Source organism: Saccopteryx leptura, chromosome 2 (assembly GCF_036850995.1).
Source record: "Saccopteryx leptura isolate mSacLep1 chromosome 2, mSacLep1_pri_phased_curated, whole genome shotgun sequence".
NCBI lineage: Eukaryota > Metazoa > Chordata > Mammalia > Chiroptera > Emballonuridae > Saccopteryx > Saccopteryx leptura.
The window spans coordinates 94305294-94324301 of NC_089504.1; the positions used below are offsets into that span (position 1 = coordinate 94305294).

At 43.7% G+C, this 19008-nt stretch overlaps 1 pseudogene; it reads left to right on the plus strand.

The window, feature by feature from the left end:
* The first annotated feature begins 295 nt into the window (after positions 1-295).
* The window catches only part of LOC136391447 (17-beta-hydroxysteroid dehydrogenase type 3-like), a 28698-nt pseudogene continuing 9985 nt past the window's right edge, over positions 296-19008 (plus strand).

The window sequence follows — 19008 nt, forward strand, 5'->3', positions numbered from 1 at the left end:
GGGAGGAAGGGAGGAAGAGGGAGGTAAGGAGGGGGAGGGAGGAAGAGAAGGAGAGGGAGAGGGAGGAAGAGAGACATGTAGGGAGGGAGAGGGAGAGAGGCTGAGAAGAGGGAGGGAGAGAGGGAGAGGGAGGGAGGGAGAGAAAGAGGGAGAGAAGGACTGGGAAAGGCTACTAGGCGTCACACCTGTATCCTCCTCATTCAAGGATCAGAACAGAGACATGGATCCTCAGTGTCACTGTACAGAACTTTATTCTTCACATCCTGTGACTGCTTGACTGCTTAACTGGAGCGTAATGTTAAAAGTCTATGAAAGTGGGTGAGGAGCTCTGTGAACACACTTCCCAGTGAAATGAAGTGAACTGAGGAAAACAATATAGAAAGTATAAGCTCTCTGGAAATTGTGCTTCTCTCCCTTTTCCTCTCCCTCTTCTCTCTACTCCTCTGGCAGCTGGTGGTTTGGTTGGGCTGTTGGTCACCAGTTTTTACCATAAGCAGGCCTGATAGGGTTCACAAGGCACACTCACAATCACTCTGTCTCCCTTCACCTCCGTGAACCTGCTCCACAGCTGTGTTCTTTCTCTGCCTCTGGGTCTAGTGCTTCGCTGATCCCTCTGCAATAATACAGGTGCCCTGGTCACTTCCAGATGCAGAATGGTTTTAATTCTGTGGTCAACAGTGTCCAGTCACCTGCAGTTCCCCTAAGCCAGGACCTGCTTCAGAGACCACGGCCAGTGGGACAGGGCACAGTGCTGTGGTCTGGTCTCTCTTTCCTGGCCTGACATTTCTCCTCCTCCTGGTTGCCAGCTGGGATGTCTGCCCCTGTGAGGGTTTGAAGAACTGGGGACTCAGGGAAGGTGGACGGAGAGAAGGAGGTGGGACCCTAAGGGTCTCAGGTGCTTGGTACCCGCATGGAAGGCATCTGGCTCTCTGGGCCTGGTGATGTTTACACTGATACCACGTAGGGAGTAATTTTCTGAGTTCCCCCCCACAGTGAGTGCCTCTCCCCTTGGCCCTGGACAAGCCCTAATCCTGCATCCAGGCTCACACTATCCCTCCAGCTGTGCTTCTGTGGAAGTCTCTTTGCCCTTGAGACAAACGTTGTGGGTGAAATCTAAGCCCATACCAGGTCTCTCCCACGTCGGATCAAGCAGAAATACTCAGACTGAATGGTGTCAGCAGAACGCTCCAATAAGCTACGATTTGGGCAGAACTTTGCCCAAGATGAGTGTACAATTTTAAGCATAATGAATAAGAAATAAGCCTTTGTTATATTAAAATACTGGTGTTTTTAGTGTTAACTTGTTATCATAGCATTGCTGATGCTGTATTAACTAATTCACGAAAAAGGTGAGGAAGAGCAGGGGCAAAGAACAAGAAAGCACAATGCATATAAAAAATACAATAAGATGGGATGCTACTCTTCTCTGTTGACTTGAGGTAAGAAGTCCGTAATGCTGCTCCTTCACGCTGCCCTTGGGGATGGGAGTCACAGTTGGGGAGCAGGAAGAACCAAAGGAATCCTCTTGATAAATTCTCCTTAATTGCCTCTCTACTTGTTTTATATTTTGTATGAGTGAAGGGTCCATCAGGGAAGGGCCCAAGAATCACCTGATCAGTTCTTAGATATTAACTTGAACATTTTTTTTTCTTTGAAATCATTTTGTGATCTGATTATCTTTTGAATCTGCACTTCTGTTAAAATTTCTAACTTAACATCTTATTACAGTAATCAAGAACAATTAAAGGTATGAGAAATTTAAATATTCTTTCATACTGGTTTAACTAATATTTGGTAAGCCATTATAGGGTATTGAGGGAAGCCTCAAGTTTGAAGAGACAACAGTACATGAAACTGGGTAGCCAACAAAGATCAAGTGCACATTCCTGAAGGAGGGGCATGGAACGTTTATAAAAGTTGTCTGCTTACTAAGCTACAAAGAAAATTGTGATGAGTTACAAATAGCAAAAACCTAACAATACATTCACTGAATATGATGCAGTAAAATTAAAAATAATTTTAGAAAATGATTTCTACTCCCTCATCCATATTGATGTGGAGAAAATGGAAGCCTCGTGCATTGTTGTTATGGATGCAGAATGGCACAGCCATGGTAGAAGCAGTATGGAGTTTCCTCAAAAAATTAAATATAGACCTGCCTATGACCCAGTGATTCCACTTAGGAATTTATCCAAAGAAACCAAAACACCAATTTTAAAAGAATGTATGCATTCATATATTCATTGCAGCATAGTTTGCAATAGCCAAGATCTGGAAGCAGCTCAAGTGTTCAACAGTAGATGGGTGGATAAAAAAACTGTGGTACATTTACACAATGGAATACTATTCAGTTGTAAAAAAGAAGGAAATCTTACTCTTTGCGACAGCATGGATGGACCCGGAGAGCATTATGCTAAGTGAAATACGCCAGGCAGAGAAAGACAAGTATCATATGATTTCACTCGTATGTGGAATCTAAGGGGAATCTAGTGAACAAACTGAATTAACATGGCAAAATGGAAACAGACTTATAGAGAACAGGCATCTGTAGGGGGGTGGGTGTTGCTAGGTGTACTTGAGATGCCTACAGATACTTGTGTGGTTTCCTGATGGCCTCGATCCTAGCTCAGGGCCAGGGTTGAATGAGAAGCCCACTGTTGCCTATCTCCCAGAGTGAAGCATGCTGGGAGCCTCAGTGCTGATCCACGGCCAGAAGCCCATTTCCACAGGTTTTCACTGCCCTCATGTTGCAGAAAGACCTTAGCTTTACGCAGGAGAAACCAGAGGCTTCTGAGCACTTTATCCAGGCTGCCTCCTGTGGGTTCCAGCCAGACCCAGTGTTGCCAGGATCACCTCCAACAGGTGTCAGTGGGTCCCACGGCTGCCTGAGCGGCTGCAGCCGTTCTCCGCTTCCTCCCGCACCTCCCGCACCTACTTCCCCGTCGCACTGTCCATCGCTGTCCGGTTCCTTTGTCGAGGCTTAACTCTGCCCTTCTCTTACAGATGACACAGCTAATTCTGCAACACATGGAATCAAGGTAAAGCCTTTCTTTGAAAAAGCGTGGAGCCACGTGGTTTCCCTGGCCGGGCAGTCAGTGGACTTGGAGACTGGGGGGCCCAGGGCTCAGCTGGCTGCTGCTTGAACAAATGATAAAACTATGATGAAAGGACATGGAGGTTCCAGGAGAAAAACAACATTCTGGGCCCCGCTGGCTTTGCAAACTGAGAAGCATATTTGAAGGTCAAATGTAGTGTACACTTGAGGGAGGAGAGAACAGCAGACTCAGCACACATTGTATTACAAATACTAACTTCTGTTGAGCATAAAAGAAACTTCAGAAGTTGGCCTGAGACCAATACCATCTCTTTGTTATAATGAGTTTCAGCTCTTGTCAGAACGAATACTCCAATATCTGGTGAAAATCACCACCGAGAGCGCCTCCATTTATTCCATGTCTGTATCACCCTATTACAACACCCATTTGGGGGCTGTTTTCTTTCAGATGCTGTTCATTAAAAGCAAATGCCCGATAGTTTTATCTTCTCTAGAGGAAGAGGGGCTTGGTCTTGTATTCTAACGTGTAGTTTCTTGGTTTTCCTGAATTAAACTGACTCACAGGAATGGATTAAAGAGATTAAATTTCAAAAGGATAATAAAGGCCCTAGAGGCTTGTGTGGGGTGTCTGTATGAGCAGATGAGGTTGTGGGATCCCACTCAGGACACACATCTGTCTTGTGGGTCATCTTTAAGAGTCAGAGGGGACCTGGCGCTCCTATGGCCACAGCTGAGAGAGCAGGATCTCCTCCCCGTCTTGTCTGAGCTCAGCTGGTTCCTGCATTCTTTTTCTTTTTAATATTTTATTTATTGAATTTTAGAGAGAGGGGAGAGAGAGAGAGAGAGAGAGAGAGAGAGAGAAGGGGGAGGAGCAGGAAGCATCAACTCCCATATGTGCCTTGACCAGGCAAGCCCAAGGTTTGCGAACCGGCAACCTCAGTGTTCCAGGTCGACGCTTTATCCCACTGCGCCACCACAGGTCAGGCCTGGTTCCTGCATTCTGTGGGGGAACCTTCGCTGCAGCAGAACTGGTTGCCAGTCACAGGACTCCGAGCACGCGGGGCGAGGGAGGATGGGGTTCCGCGTTCACGGGAGCCTCTTTGTCCTCTTCCTTCCCAAGGTGCGGTCAGGTGGCAAAGCAACTGACGACTTTGTACTTCTGCCTTTTAGGCGGAAAGGGCTCATCTTGAACATTTCCTCTGGGGTGGCCCTCTGCCCCTGGCCTCTGTACTCTCTACTCGGCTTCCAAGGTGAGTGACAGCACGTGGCTCGAGTCTCCTTCTCCCTCTGGTTTCTCCCAGTTGGCATTTTCCTTTGGTCATCTGGCCAGTCGGTGGACAGGCTTCCAGGAGGCACTCTTCTATGGACGGGTCAGAGCCAGTTAGACAAAAGCTAACGGGGTCCTGCAGCGGCACCACAGGGCAGGCGCAGCCCCGCCTCCAGCCCTCACTCCCCTCCCCGCCTGGGCGCCCTGCTGCCTTCCGGCCAGCAAGTAACACACAGTTTCCTTCCTGCCCTGGAGGCCCCACAGGTGTCCCCAGGCCCTGGTCTTCACAGCAAACTCTCGGGGGAGGGGTGCTCTCTCTACACAGGGGACGGGTCCTCCTGGGTCGGGTCATTTATGTGCAGTGGCCCGAAGTGTATTTATCCCAAACTGTATGTTCCCACTGACTGAAGGGGATCTTCCAGTCCAAGAAATGAAGTCCTAGCTTTCTTTCATCAAGACAAGCCTCTGCATTTTAAGATAAAGCGGTAGCCCCCTCTTGGTGCCCGTTGCAATCTTAGTGGTTGGTTCTGCTGGAGAAGCCAGCGCTGGGTCCTGAAGTGTTTGTTCTCCTTCCTGTCCAGGCTTTTGTGTGCACGTTCTCCAAGGCTCTGCGCGCAGAATACCAAGCGAGAGGGATCACCGTCCAGGTGAGGTGAATAGTTCTGAGCCCCCCCCCCTCAATAGGAACCCCAGATCCGCGCGGAGCCGGGGCCACTGCCCCCTGCAGGACTGGAGGCTGTGTGCAGACCGGGCAGGTGGTCTGAATGAAACTGTGGGAGTTCCTGCGGCCATTGTGGTGGCAGCTGTGCTATCACGGTTCTGTCTGCTGCCACTCTGGCTCAGGCCCTGGGTGCAGGGGCAGGAAATGGGGCACGGGGGTGAGTGCCCAGGAACGCTGTCGACCCTCTTGCTACCTGATGCTGCATCAGAGATTGGGGTCTTGTTGACCGTCTTCGACTCTCCGATGCAGGTACAGGAGGAGGCTCAGGAGGAAGGGATGGTGGAGAGGGAGCAAGACAGCACTGGGCTCTCGTCCCTGCTGGGGCAGTGGGGGTGCTGCCCTTGCAGCTGCTCGTCTGTGAGGGGCCACAGAGACCCTCACACCCTGGTTCCTGAGCAGTCGGGGGGAGGGGCTCTGCTTCCCCTTTCACCAACCGCGGCAGACCCGCTGTGGAGGCCTCCTCGTCCTAACTGTAATCAGATCGGGTTGTCACTGCTTCTGTAGGCTGAGCAATGTGACACCCTGAGATGTCAGCGATATGCACATGGTTGGCTCAGCAGCAGAGTTAAGTGGTTTCTAGAACCTGGAATTAAAAGTTTACAGGGATTTTTCTTGTTGATGTTGTTTGGGAAGAGGTTGTACGACACACCATTAGAAATGGGAAAGGCACACTCACAGTGATATCTTTAAAATTGTTGATGTGCATTCTGATTTTCAATTAAAATACTCAGGCAAGACCATCGCAGGTGACTGTTCTTATCAATTAAGCAGCTATAGGACAAAGCTTAGTCAAAGGCAGATGTGAGTTATTGGTGAGACCTTTGCAAATAACATTGACTTCCCCCCACAGTGAGTAACTGTAATAGCCATGTCGCTAGACCACAGTGCTGTTCTTTGCTCCCCTGAACTAAAGTCTCACCTACCAGATATTTTTCCTCCCTATCCACTTTCCAACTCCCAGCCGAAGACAGATTCCTTTTGCAGAGGTGCTACCCCATATAAGCTGTTCGCTGCAGTAAAAAATAACCCTTAAAATCTCACTGACGTAACACCATGGAGATTTATTTCTCACTCATGATGCGTGTTCACTATGAGCTGCCAGAGGGGACTTGCTCACTGTAGTGACGCAGGGACCCAGGCTGATGGAGCAGCTGCCATCTCGGATACTGTCAGGTGACGTACCAGAGAAAAAGTGGTAGGAGATATAGAGGATCTTGCTTTGCTAATTAAGGGCTCTGGCTCAGAAAAGACACATGTCACTTTTGCTCATGCTCACTGGCCAGATCTGGTCACATGGTCCCATCCAAACGCAAGGGTCCAGGAAGTGCGATTCTGTCACGTGTCTAGAGGAAACAGGAACTAGAAATATTTGGTGGGCAACACTAATGATTACCAGAGCTACTTGGTTACTTGCCATGTGACAGTCTCAGCATCATCTTGATCTTGGTACTTGTGGTCCAGAGATGCTGTGGCTGCCAAGTTCGTGGCTCCGAGGGGCAGCAGGGTTGGGAGGAGGCGGATAGGGAAGGGAGTCCTTCCTGATGCAGAAGCCATGGAGCTGCTCTCCCAGCAAGTTTGGGAAGGTGAGAAGACTCCCTGACCTTTCAACACCACTGCCCTCTCCCAACACTTATGTAATTAGAGCTCAATAAGTATCTGTTAAATGGACAAGGACATATGTATTGTAGACTTGAGTTTATCATCTGTGTGATCCTGGAAAACCTGTTTAAAGTCCATGAGCCCCAGTTCCCCCATCTGTAGAAAGGGGTTTACAATACCTGCTCACTTCTCTAGGTTATTATAAAGATCTATGAATAAACAAGTATGCAAGTTTCACCGCTATTTATTGAGTTTCTATGTTCTACAATAAGGTGTTTTGTCAATCAGATTTCACTGTAGAAATGAAAATACTTATTTCTTGACTTCGAAACTGGGGTTGGAAATAGATGTTTCTATAGAGATCTTTGTAGAAAAGTGTTATGCAAATTAATGACAGCATTCAATTGGATTGATTGATTCATAATTAGACTCAATTATGAACAATGTCATATCAAGTGTTATTTGAAGAAAATGATATGATGAAAATTGCAAATGTGATGTAAAGAAAAATAAAACCAAGAAAACAAGCGTGGACCTTTTTCCTCTCTGAGGATGCCAGGGTCTCTGTGTCTGGGAATCAAGTAAGGAGACCCATCGTGGAGCCTCATGCCAGGCCCCCAGCTGGTGATGCCATGGGTGGGAACATGGTGTCGGACTGGGAGGGTGCAATGTGTGGCTGTTTATTTTCTTACCACAACAGAAAAGATCATGAGCTTTGTGCCATTCCTGGCTCCTAACTGAAGTGTGAAAGTGGGGACCCAGGTGTGTTAAATTGCCCCAACTTTGGCTATACACGTTAGAAAGAAACTTCTGAGGTAAGGTTGCCAGATAAAATACAGGCCTTCCAATTAAATTTGCATTTCAAATAAATAACAAATACATGTTTCAATGTGCGTATATCCTGTGGACTACATGGGACATAATTATAATAAATTTGTAGGTGTTGCTTTTCTGGATTCAATTTAACTGAGTCTGAGTCCTGCATTTTTATTTTCAAAGGCTGGCAGCCATGTTCGGAGAGATGGCTCATGTCCTCATTACCCTGTGTGCGCTTGGCCACCTGGTGGCATGTGGCTAAGGCCTCGTCCTGAGTCGGTGGCAAAGTGAAACGTGGAGCCTGGTCCAGGCTCTGGGCCAGTTTTCCGCCTTGTCAGCGCCCCCTTATCATTGTGGACCCTGAAGCTTTCCACAGGAAGAACAGAGCTGGGGAATGAAGGGGTGCTGATGTGGGGGCTCACTTCTCAGGCCGGGCGGACTTCCTGTGTTACGCCTTTATCTCCCATTGTAGGTGCTGACCCCATATGTGGTCTCAACCCCGATGACAAAGCATTTCAGTTCCAGCCTGATAACCAAGACTGCCGATGAGTTTGTGAAAGAGTCGCTACATTATGTCAGGATCGGAGAGGAAACCTGTGGCTGCCTTCTCCATGAAATCTGGGTAATTGATAACTTCGCCTTTCTGGGAGCAAGTGAGGACAGGGGTGCAGACTGTTGGTGGCCTGGGTGCTTGGCCCATAGGCAACCCCCAAGTGGCAAATCTCACCCCATCTGCCTCACCTGTCCCCTCAGAAGGTCAGGTTGCTCCCAGAGCTCCTGGTAAGAGCAGACCAAGAAACCGGGAGCTTCTCTGTGTGGCTGCTGGCATCTTTGATCTTTTCTGTGTTAGTAAATACTTAACTGTCTGGCTATCCAGGAAAAAAGTAAAACAAACACCTGATAAGCAGCATTTACTGACTCTCATTATTTAAGTCTCCCCTCCCCCCACCACTATGGTCGATTTTCAGCTTCCCGCGTGTTGACACTGTGCGTGAACCTAGAAGTGCGCACAGGTGGCTCTTGTGAGCAGTGCAAGCTGGTTCCTGCTTACCACAGACTCCATCAAATATGGAAATAAGGTTCAATGGCACCCGGAGTTCTTACCATGCCCAGGCTGCTTTTGGACACAAATAGAAACATGAAACAATGAAACGGTAGATGGGAATACTGCTTGCTACTAGTGAAAATAAACACAGTTTCAGTGTGGTTTTACTTCTAGCATCACCTGGAATTTTAGGCAGATCTGATTTTTGCTGCTGTCTCATTTTCATGGACCCTTGGTAGAAAGAACACGGAGACACTGGGAGAGGGACACCAGGAAGAGGACGTGCTCACCGGGAGGGAGGGCGAGGGTGGCGCTTTTCCACGGACACTTCTCTCCAGTTTGAAGTTCCTCAGGGCTGATCCTACAAGTGACTGCTTTTGTTTCTGGGAAAACCTGTTTACTAGGAAACGATCACAAACCCCTTAAATTCTAGCAATGACATTCATGCACGTATAACTACACTTCTGTCAACAACAGACCGCACATAGGTTGGTGGCCCCATAGATGACCATGGAGCAAAGTTCCTATCGCCTGGTGACTCATCGCCATATGGCGTTGCAGTGCACGGTATCACTCACATGTCTGTGGAGACGTAGGTGTGCACAGAGCTACTGCACTGCCGGTTGTATACAAGCACAGCACGTGCAGTTATCTGTAGTGCGTATCTCTTGAGATGATAATAAGTACTGTGTTACTGGTTTATGTATTTACTGTTCTGTACTCTTTCTATTTATGGAAAGTCTGCCGTAAACAGTGTGCCCAGTGGTGACAGCCTCATACATCTTGTCTCTTGAGTGAGTGCTTGATTGAACCATGTGTTGTCTTGTTCACCGTGGCCCCTAAGGGTACAGAGCCCACTGTTAATGTTGCCAGTAGGAAGCCATGTTGAGTGATTGACCCGACCATGAATGAGCAGTGATTAAGGACCACGGAGGTGGAAGATCAGTGATGGGTATTGTGACCTTGGCACACCAGGACAATGCGTTATCCACTGAACCACCTGGCCAGGGCTTTAAAATATTTAAATGTACTTTTTCTATGTTCAGATATGTTTAGGTACATAAATACTTACCACTGTGTTTAAAAGCCTGCAGTATTCAGTGCAGTAACATGCTGTGCAGGCTTGTTGCCTAGGAGCAATAGGCTGTCCCACACAGCCTAGGGGTGTAGTGGGAGACACCATCTAGGTGTGTGTAAGTGCACTCTAGGATGTGCACACAATGACAAAGAGATCTAATGAAGCATTTCTTAGAAAGTATCCCCCTTGTTAAGTGACACATGACTGTGCTAAAAGATTTTGGGACTTCAGTAGTCAGAAAATATATTTTTTAAAATGATGACTATAAACAGATCTTTTAGTGGTAACTTCCTTGGTCTTTTGTCTACCTTGACACTCACATTGTTGTCTATGTAAGGCAAGCTTTCTGATCCCATTGTGCATTATCTACAGCGATGCATTTAAGAAGCTACTCCTGACTCGTTACACCACCTACCTCAAGCAGAATGCCAACGTTGGATAGTCCAGGGGGCCGAGGGGCCATCCAGCATCATCCCAGTCACCGAGTTCTGCACAGGCCACAGAGGACCAAGGAGCAGACTGTCACTAATTGCCCCCCGAAGCTGGAGGGCCATGGCACAGATACAGCACCCAGAATACAACTTTTGTGCCATTTTGCTCATGTTAAAATCAAGGACAGGAGACTGGCATTAAAAATTTCCTGAGCAGACAAAGCCAGTTTACTCATACAAAACTCCATGAGCTTATTCTGATGGGATTCAGGGTAGGCCACCCAAAATATGTCACTTTGACACATTACTTATTTTGAATTAAACTTACTTAAGAAACAGCAAAAACATTCTGATCCTCCTTTGTTCCCCTGTATAACAGGAAAAACTGTTGTGACCATCTTTGGAAAATACAAGAGCCACACTAATTAATCTTACTATAAGTATTTGTCCTAGCATATACCAATTATGGGGAATTACTAGCATTACTTAGCATTTCAAGTACTGATGGAGCAACTTACAAAAGTGTAGACATTGTTTCTAAACCTTCACATCAAACCTTAGTAAATTTGCCTTTGGGGAAGAACTACAACCAGCAGCTTAAGTGAGAAAAGACATATACCTTAGTTTATACAGCCTGGAGCAGATTTTAGAAATAACTTTTAGCTTATGTGTATAGGGGTTTTCCCAATATATTAATGTTGGGTTGATTTGAATGGTTGATTGTCTATAAGCTTTCTTAATTTTTTAAAGTAAGAGAGAATTTCTTCAAAATAAAGGCTGCAAGATGTTGGACTCACTTATGAAACAAGGGTAGAAAAACTTTGTATTTTAAGATTTTTATACCCATCACCTCTAGCACTAGATAATAGCTAACATTTGTTGAGCACTAATAATGTATCAGGGAATATATAAATCTTTATAAGATCTTAGGAAGTAGAAACTATTATTATTATTATCTTCATTATACAGATGAGGAAACTGAGGCACAGAAAAACTAATTTGCACAGGTTCACCTGAACTGGGATTTGAACATAGATCATCTTACAGCATACGTAGACCAAAGCACTGTAGTACGGCCCTACCTGTCTTGGATAAGGGACATTAATTGGACTTAATGGAAGTGGGTGAATCCTATTCCCCCCAACTCCGTGTATTTCCCTTTCACATGTTATAAGAGAGGAACTGGGCTTTGCAGCCAGGACCACCTGTCTCCACTCAACACTGACCACTTTCCCAATTTACCATTGTCAGAATCATTTGAGAACGGGGAGGCTTGCCAGATTTCACTGAACTCTTGTTTCCGTTGAGGAGTGCCAGGCTCTTGTTTCTTCCTGGAGTTTCTTCTTTCTGTTTGGAGGGTGTGAGACCCCAAAGAACAGAATTGGCAGCCGATCATTTTGGTAGAAGCATTCACTCTGTGTTCTTCCAGCCTTCCATCTGTGCCGCCTCCCAGCATGCTGAAGGCCAGAGGGTCCCTCTGACAACACTTGGAAAAGGGAAATAAGGTGATTATGGGCTGCTGCCCTGAGAAATGTTGGGGGCTGTTGCTGGGGCTGCTTCCTGGTGAGTCATTCATTTCTGGTTCTTGTGGGATGGGAACCAGAATGCCCTACTTCAAAAAGACTCCTTCAGCCGAGAAGCTGAAGATAATCGTTCCAGGGTCAGCCTTGTTTTAATCATCTATGTCTGCTTCTGATGCCAAAAATAAAAATGATGATTATCCTCACTGTAGCTTATCCACCGTGCTTAGAGCTCAGCCTGGCTTGCCTTGCTAGGCTCTCTGATGATCTGGGAGAGAGACTGTAGGATCTTTCTAGCTGATCTTGCAGGAATTTTAGAACAGAATTCAATTTGGGAAAAGAGATCCCTCAAAAAACTTTAGTTTTTTTAAACATTGATATATAATTGATGTATAACATTATATTAGTTTCAGGTGTATAACATAATGGTTAGATGTAAGTGCATATTGCAATGTAACCACCACAAGTCTAGTTAATATCCATCACCACACGTGGTTGCAATTTTTTATTCCTTTTTTTTTTAACAGAGACAGAGAGAGAGTCAGAGAGAGAGGGATAGACAGGGACAGACAGACAGGAACAGAGAGATGAGAAGCATCAATCATTAGTTTTTCGTTGCACGTTGCAACACCTTAATTGTTCATTGATTGCTTTCTCATATGTGCCTAGACCGTGGGACTTCAGCAGACTGAGTAACCCCTTGTTCGAGCCAGTGACCTTGGGCTCAAGCTGGTGAGCTTTTGCTCAAACCAGATGAGACCTTGCTCAAGCTGGCGACCTTGGGGTCTCAAACCTGGGTCTTCCACATCCCAGTTCGACACTTTATCCACTGCGCCACTGCCCAGTCAGGCCAATTTTTTATTCTTGTGATGAAAACTTTAAAGATCTACTCTCAGCAATTTTCAAATATACAACAAAGTATTATTACCCACAGTCAGTATGCTGCATGTTACATCCCCAGGACTTATTATTTTATACTGATGTTTGTATCTTTTGAGCACCTTCACCCTTTTCTCCGTCATATCCCCCGGCCCCCTCCACCTCTGGGAACAACCAACCTGTTCTCCATCTTATCATTGTTTTTAGGTTCCACATATAGGTAAGATCACACAGTATTTGTCTTTGTTCTGACTTACTTATTTGTCTTAGCATAATGCCCTCAAAGTCCATCTCTCAATTTTTGGAGGTACCTTTGAATGTGTGTGTGTGTATGTGCGCGGGGTGGGGGGCTCATCAAGGAAGAAAGGAAAGGAGGAGAGAAGAGGAATGGAAGAGGAATGGAATAGTTTGAGTTTCACATACTCTGACGGGAGCACTGACAGTGGTCCAGGGCACTTAGCCTTTTTGGATTCTGGTTACTTCATCAGTAAAATTAAAAAGTTTGACTACACGGTGTGTAATTTTCTATTCAGCTCTTATAGTCTATTCATTTTAAGTAAGTTTTGGAAATAAACTTTCTTAATCTGTAAAAAATAATTTATTGATTATAAACATAAATGCAGTAGGACATATAATACCTGTCAAAGAAAGAGCAGAAAAATAAATATCACCTTTTGTCCAACCATCCAATATTAACCATTCTTCATTGGCTGCAAATTTTCTTTCTTTTTTTTTTTGTTTTTTTTTATTTTTTATTCATTTTAGAAAGGAGAGAGAGAGAGAGAGAGAAGGGGGGAGGAGCAGGAAGCATCAACTCCCATATGTGCCTTGACCAGGCAAGCCCAGGGTTTCGAACCGGCGACCTCAGCATTTCCAGGTCGACGCTTTATCCACTGCGCCACCACAGGTCAGGCCATTTTTTATTTCTTTTTTTTTTTTTTTTTTTTTTTTTTAATTTTCTTAAAAATTTTTTTTTTTTTTTACAGAGACAGAGAGAGTCAGAGAGAGGGATAGATAGGGACACACAGACAGGAATGGAGAGAGATGAGAAGCATCAATTATCAGTTTTTCATTGCAACAGCTTAGTTGTTCATTGATTGCTTTCTCATATGTGCCTTGACCATGGGCCTTCAGCAGACCGAGTGACCCCTTGTTCAAGCCAGCGACCTTGGGTCCAAGCTGGTAAACTTTGCTCAAACCAGATGAGCCCGTGCTCAAGCTGGTGACCTCGAGGTCTCGAACCTGGGTCCTCCACATCCCAGTCCGATGCTTTATCCACTGCGCCACTGCTTAGTCAGGCGGCTGCAAATTTTCTTTTATAAATTTTCTGTGTATGAGCATGTGTGCCTCAATGCAGATTTTATGTTATATATTTTCCTGTTATCTTAGAGCATGAGACAGCCTTCTGTTCATAAGTATTTAAAAGATGACTTATAATGGTTAGTTAATACTTAGTCGTATGACTGAATGTAATTTATTTTACCATCCCTTTTGCTTTGCATTTGGGTATTTTCTGATTTTTAAAATCCTATAAATAACATACAACAGTCTCCATCACTGCATGTGCATCATTTTGTAGTTGTTTTGAGTATTTCTATAGTGGTCTTACTAATTCATATACTATACAATTCACTCACTTAAAGAGTCCACTTTATTTTTATTATATCCATGAAGCTGTGCAATCACTGCCACAATCAATTTTAGAACAATTTTAGAGCATTTCATCACCCCACGTGGGAACCTTATATCCAATGGCATCACGCCCCATTCTACCTCCCCCTCCTGAGCCTCAGGCAACCACTAACTGACTTTATGTCTCAATGGAGTTACCTGTTCTGGACCTTTAATATAACTGGAAACATGTAAGATGTGGATTTTTGTTATTGGCTTCTTTTCACTTAGCATAACGTTTTTAAGGTTCATCCATATTGAAGTATAAGTACTTCCTTCTTTTGTCTTGCTGAATAATATTCTATTGTTTGGCTAGGCCACCTTTATCAGTTCATTTGTTCATGGAGGTTTAGGTTGTTTCCATTTATTTTGGTTGTTATGATCAATGCTGCTATGAACATTCATGTCCAAGTTGGTGCGCACATATATTTTCACTTCTCTTGGGTGTACACTTAGGAGTGGTGTTTCTCGGTTGTATGGTAACTCTATGTCTAAACTGCCAAGATGTTTTCCAAAGTGGCTACACCATTTTGATGTTACTCCCAGCAGTGTCTGAGGGCTCCGACTTCTTTCCAACTTGTTTTTGTCTGTCTTTTTTTTATTTTTTTATTTTTTTTTATTTTAGAAAGGAGAGAGAGAGGGAGAGACAGAGAGAGAGAGAGGAGAGAAAGACCGAGAGAGAGAGAGAAGGGGGGAGGAGCAGGAAGCATCAACTCCCATATGTGCCTTGACCAAGCAAGCCCAGGGTTTCAAACTGGCAACCTCAGCATTTCCAGGTCGACGCTTTATCCACTGTGCCACCACAGGTTAGGCTTGTCTGTCTTTTTGATCACAACATCCTAGTGGACATGAAGTGCTATTGTATTGTGGTGTGGACTTCCGGTTCTCCGGTTCATGGCCACCAATGTGCAGCATGTTTTCAGGCACCTGTTGGCTGTGTCTCTATCTTCTTTGGAGAAATGAATACTCAGATTGTCTGCCCATTTTTAAAGGAGGTTGTCAGTTTTTGTTGATGTGTGTACATCTTTACATTTCTGATTTTCTCCTTGAAGTAGGATTTCTGGATGAAAATATCTAAACCATTTTTTAGAGTTCCTAGTACTTATTACCACATTGTTTCTAGAAAAGTTGCATAAATTTATACCTCCATCTTTACAGTAGATCTCAACCAAGGGTATGATTTCAGCCCTGAGGGGACACTTTGTAATGTCTGAAGACATTTCTGGTTATCCCACGTCAGGACAAGGAGGATGCAATTGGCATCTTTTGTAGGTAGACGCCACCAGGCTTCTGAACATCCCGCACTGCACAGCGTGGCTCCTGCCTCCGCCTCAAATGGCGTCATCTGGCCCCAAACGTCAGTAATGCTGATGCTGAGATACTTTGATCTTTCTTTTATGAGGATTTCTGTCTCAGTATACCACTGTTTTCACCCATCAATTAATTCTTGGTTTTAGAATTAGGTTAAATCCTGCCTGTTCAAATCATTACACTTTTAAATTATTCCCCTTTGGATCAGTATGTCTTCCATTAATTAATAAAAACTGGACTTTGAGACATTCAATTCACTCCCACTAGTATTTGTTGCGACCTACTATGTGTTACTTATTGCTAGGCCCAGAGAGGTTTATGGAAAACCAACAAGACATTAACCATCACTAAAGATGTAATGATAATAATTATTTACTACTATTTTTGATACCTAACATGTGTTATACACAAGTACCTTTTCACCCATCACGGCACACTGTGAAGTACGTATTGTAGTTAGGTTTAAGTTCACGTGTGAACTCATAATTGTGTAATAGGCACTTTGATGATGGCTTAAGAAAGACTGACATTTATTTCTCTTTGGCATTGAAGTCTGCAGACAGGCGGTGCAGAGCGGGAACAGCAGCTCCGCTCAGGGATGCTCTGAAGCACCCAGGTTCCTGCCCGCTGGCCCTGCACTCCTAGGGTCTCCAAGACGGTGGCTGGGTCTCCAGCCATCACCTCCACGCTGGGCAGCAGGTGGAAGAGAAGGGTGGCAAAAGGGGAATGAAGGCTGCATGTGGTCCCATTTCAAGGAAGATTTCTAGTGCTATCACAGGAAACATGCTTTTAATCTCATAGGCAGAGAGAACTTAGTCACACAGCCACACTCGTTGTGAGGGAGGCTGGATTCTGCAACACCGTATGCATATCTCAAGACTTCAATTACTTGAAAAAAGGGGGAACAGATATGGGGAGACAACAGTAGTCTGTGCACATTTCCCCCTCCTCTTACAGATAAGACACACAAGTTCAGGGACATGAAATTGTCATAATTTCCATGGTTTAAAAACGCCAGACCCGGGATTTGACCCTAGATCTGTCTGATAAAAAAATAATTCATGTGTGTTTTTTTTTTGTTTGTTATTGTTCTATCATATCACCTTTCACTTAAACTTTTAATGAGGTGCCAATGCCTAAATCAATTATAAAACAAGGCAGATATTTTTAAAGTGTTGGAATATCTGGGAAAGAGCAGTAACCCCGGTCCTGGCTGTGGTTTTAAAAGTTCTCATGTGCCAACCTCACGCTAGAGCTGTGGCTCCACCCTCTGCAGAGAGTGCGCAGGAATCTGAGTGTCAGAGTCCTGACTGGGGGTGGGGGTGGGGGCATGGGGCTGGGTCGCTCATCAGAAAGGTTGGTTAAACAACAGCAGCAACAACAAAAGGTTGGTTCAGTCTGGGAATAATAGAGGATAACACATACCTCAAACATTTTTACTTACCAAATTATTATATATAGAAAATATCAAACACACACAAAGCAATCAGACAAGTATATACTGTACCATCACAATACTATGCCACAGTTATCAACATTTGCCATTCTTACTTTGTCTCTAACTTCTTCTTCTCATCTTCTACCGAAGTCTTAAAATTCCATTTTCTTTAGGCAAAATTCTTTACATTATACTGGTCTTAACTGTATAATTTGAACAAATGGAGATGGTGTGTGATCCATAATCCTATCAAGATATCAAGCATTTCCTGAGCTCTATCACTATAGATTAGTTGTGCCTGTGGTAGAATTTTATATAAATGAAACCATACAGTATGGGTTCTTTTAATGTTTCTTTTCACTCAGTATCTGTGGGATTCACTCATGTTGTTGCATTCATTACTTTTTGCTGTTGAGTATTATTTCATGGAGGAATATCTCTCAACTTGTTTATTCATTCTCCTTTTGATGGACAGTTGGTTTTCCAGTTCGGGTTATCATGACAAAAGCTGCTATGAATGTCTTTGCCTAAGGATTTTTGTGTACATATGTTTTCATTTCTCTTAGGTTTATACCCAGGAGTGAATTTACTGGGTCAAAGGGTAGGTGTATTAAACATTTTATTTTAACTTAAAACATAAAGGAATAAGAAATAAGAACTTAAAGACATTTAAAAGCAATTTGAATCTTTTTGGATTTTCAAAATCTTCCCCAACAATTTCTTACAGTTTTCTTGTCCACATCTAATTCTGCTATAATTATTTTTATCAATTTGCCTTTATTGATTCTTTCCAAAGCATTCGCTTTATCTTTTATAATAATAACTTTCTAAATCATACCAAGATTGTATTGATTTATATAATTTTTAGTTCAATCATGTAAATGTAACAACTATAACTGACATAAACAGGTTTGGGAATACCACACTGCCTCTTCATGAGCACAGAACTCAACTGGTGGGAAGAAATGGAAGAGTACGTAGCAGAGATGGGGATCTTCATACTTGGTAGTAGATTTTTATGAGCACACTTACCGGTTTGCTATCAGCTCGTTTTGCAGAGAGAACTAAGAAGGCCAGTTTGCTCTGGTTACTATTACTGGAGTACTCATCAGTACTCCCACATTTAACAGCTTAGTGCAACTATTTTATTATGTTCATGGCTTCTGCAGGTGGTGGATGTGGACCGGGTATAGTGGAAAAGGCTTATGTCTGCTTCAAGATGCAGGGATCCTCAGCGGGGAAGGCTTGATGGATGGAGGTGACCATGGCTGAGGACTGGAATTGTTTGAAGGTCTCTTTATTTCACATTTGGAAATTGATGTGAGCTACTGGCTGGGACCTCACTTGGGGCTGTCAACCGAAGCTTTTCCATGTGTTTTGGACTTCTTATAGAGAGAAATCTCCTTACTTGGCAACTCAGAGCTTCTGCAGGGAGTGTCTCAGTGAATATGTAGAAAACTCATTGTTCTTTTATTGGTTTGTTTGTTTGATCCAGTGTAGAGTTACTTCTGTTCATTACAAATAAATGATATTGAATATCTTTTTATAAACTTTTTTTTTTTTTTTGCCATCCATATATCTTCTTTGGTGAAGTATCTGTCCCAGTCTTTTACCAATTTTTTAATTGGATATTTTACTTTCTTATTATAGAGCCTGAAGAGTTTTCTATGTATTCTGCATATAAACACTTTGATTTTTGCTGATATGATTTGCAATTTTATCCTTTTAACAGGTCTTTTGCTGAACAGACATTTTAGTTTTGGTGAACCTCAAATGATCAAAAATTTTTTTTACAGGTTGTGCCTTTGGCGTGATATCTGATATATATATTTTGCCTAATCATAGGTCCTATGAAAGTTTTAGATTATGATCTATGATTCATTTTTAGTTAATTTTTAAAAATATTTTTTAAATTTTATTTATTCATTTTTAGAGAGAGAAAGAGTGGAGAGAGAGAGAGAAGGTGAGGAGGAGCAGGAAGCATCAACTCCCGTATGTGCCTTGACCAGGTAAGCCCAGAGTTTTGAACCGGCAACCTCAGCATTTCAGGTCAATGCTTTATCCACTGCGCCACCACAGGTCAGGCTAGTTAATTTTTGTATAATGTGTAAAGTTTAGGTTGAAGTTCATGCTTTTGTTTATGAATTTCCAATTGTCCAAATACCATCTGATGAAAA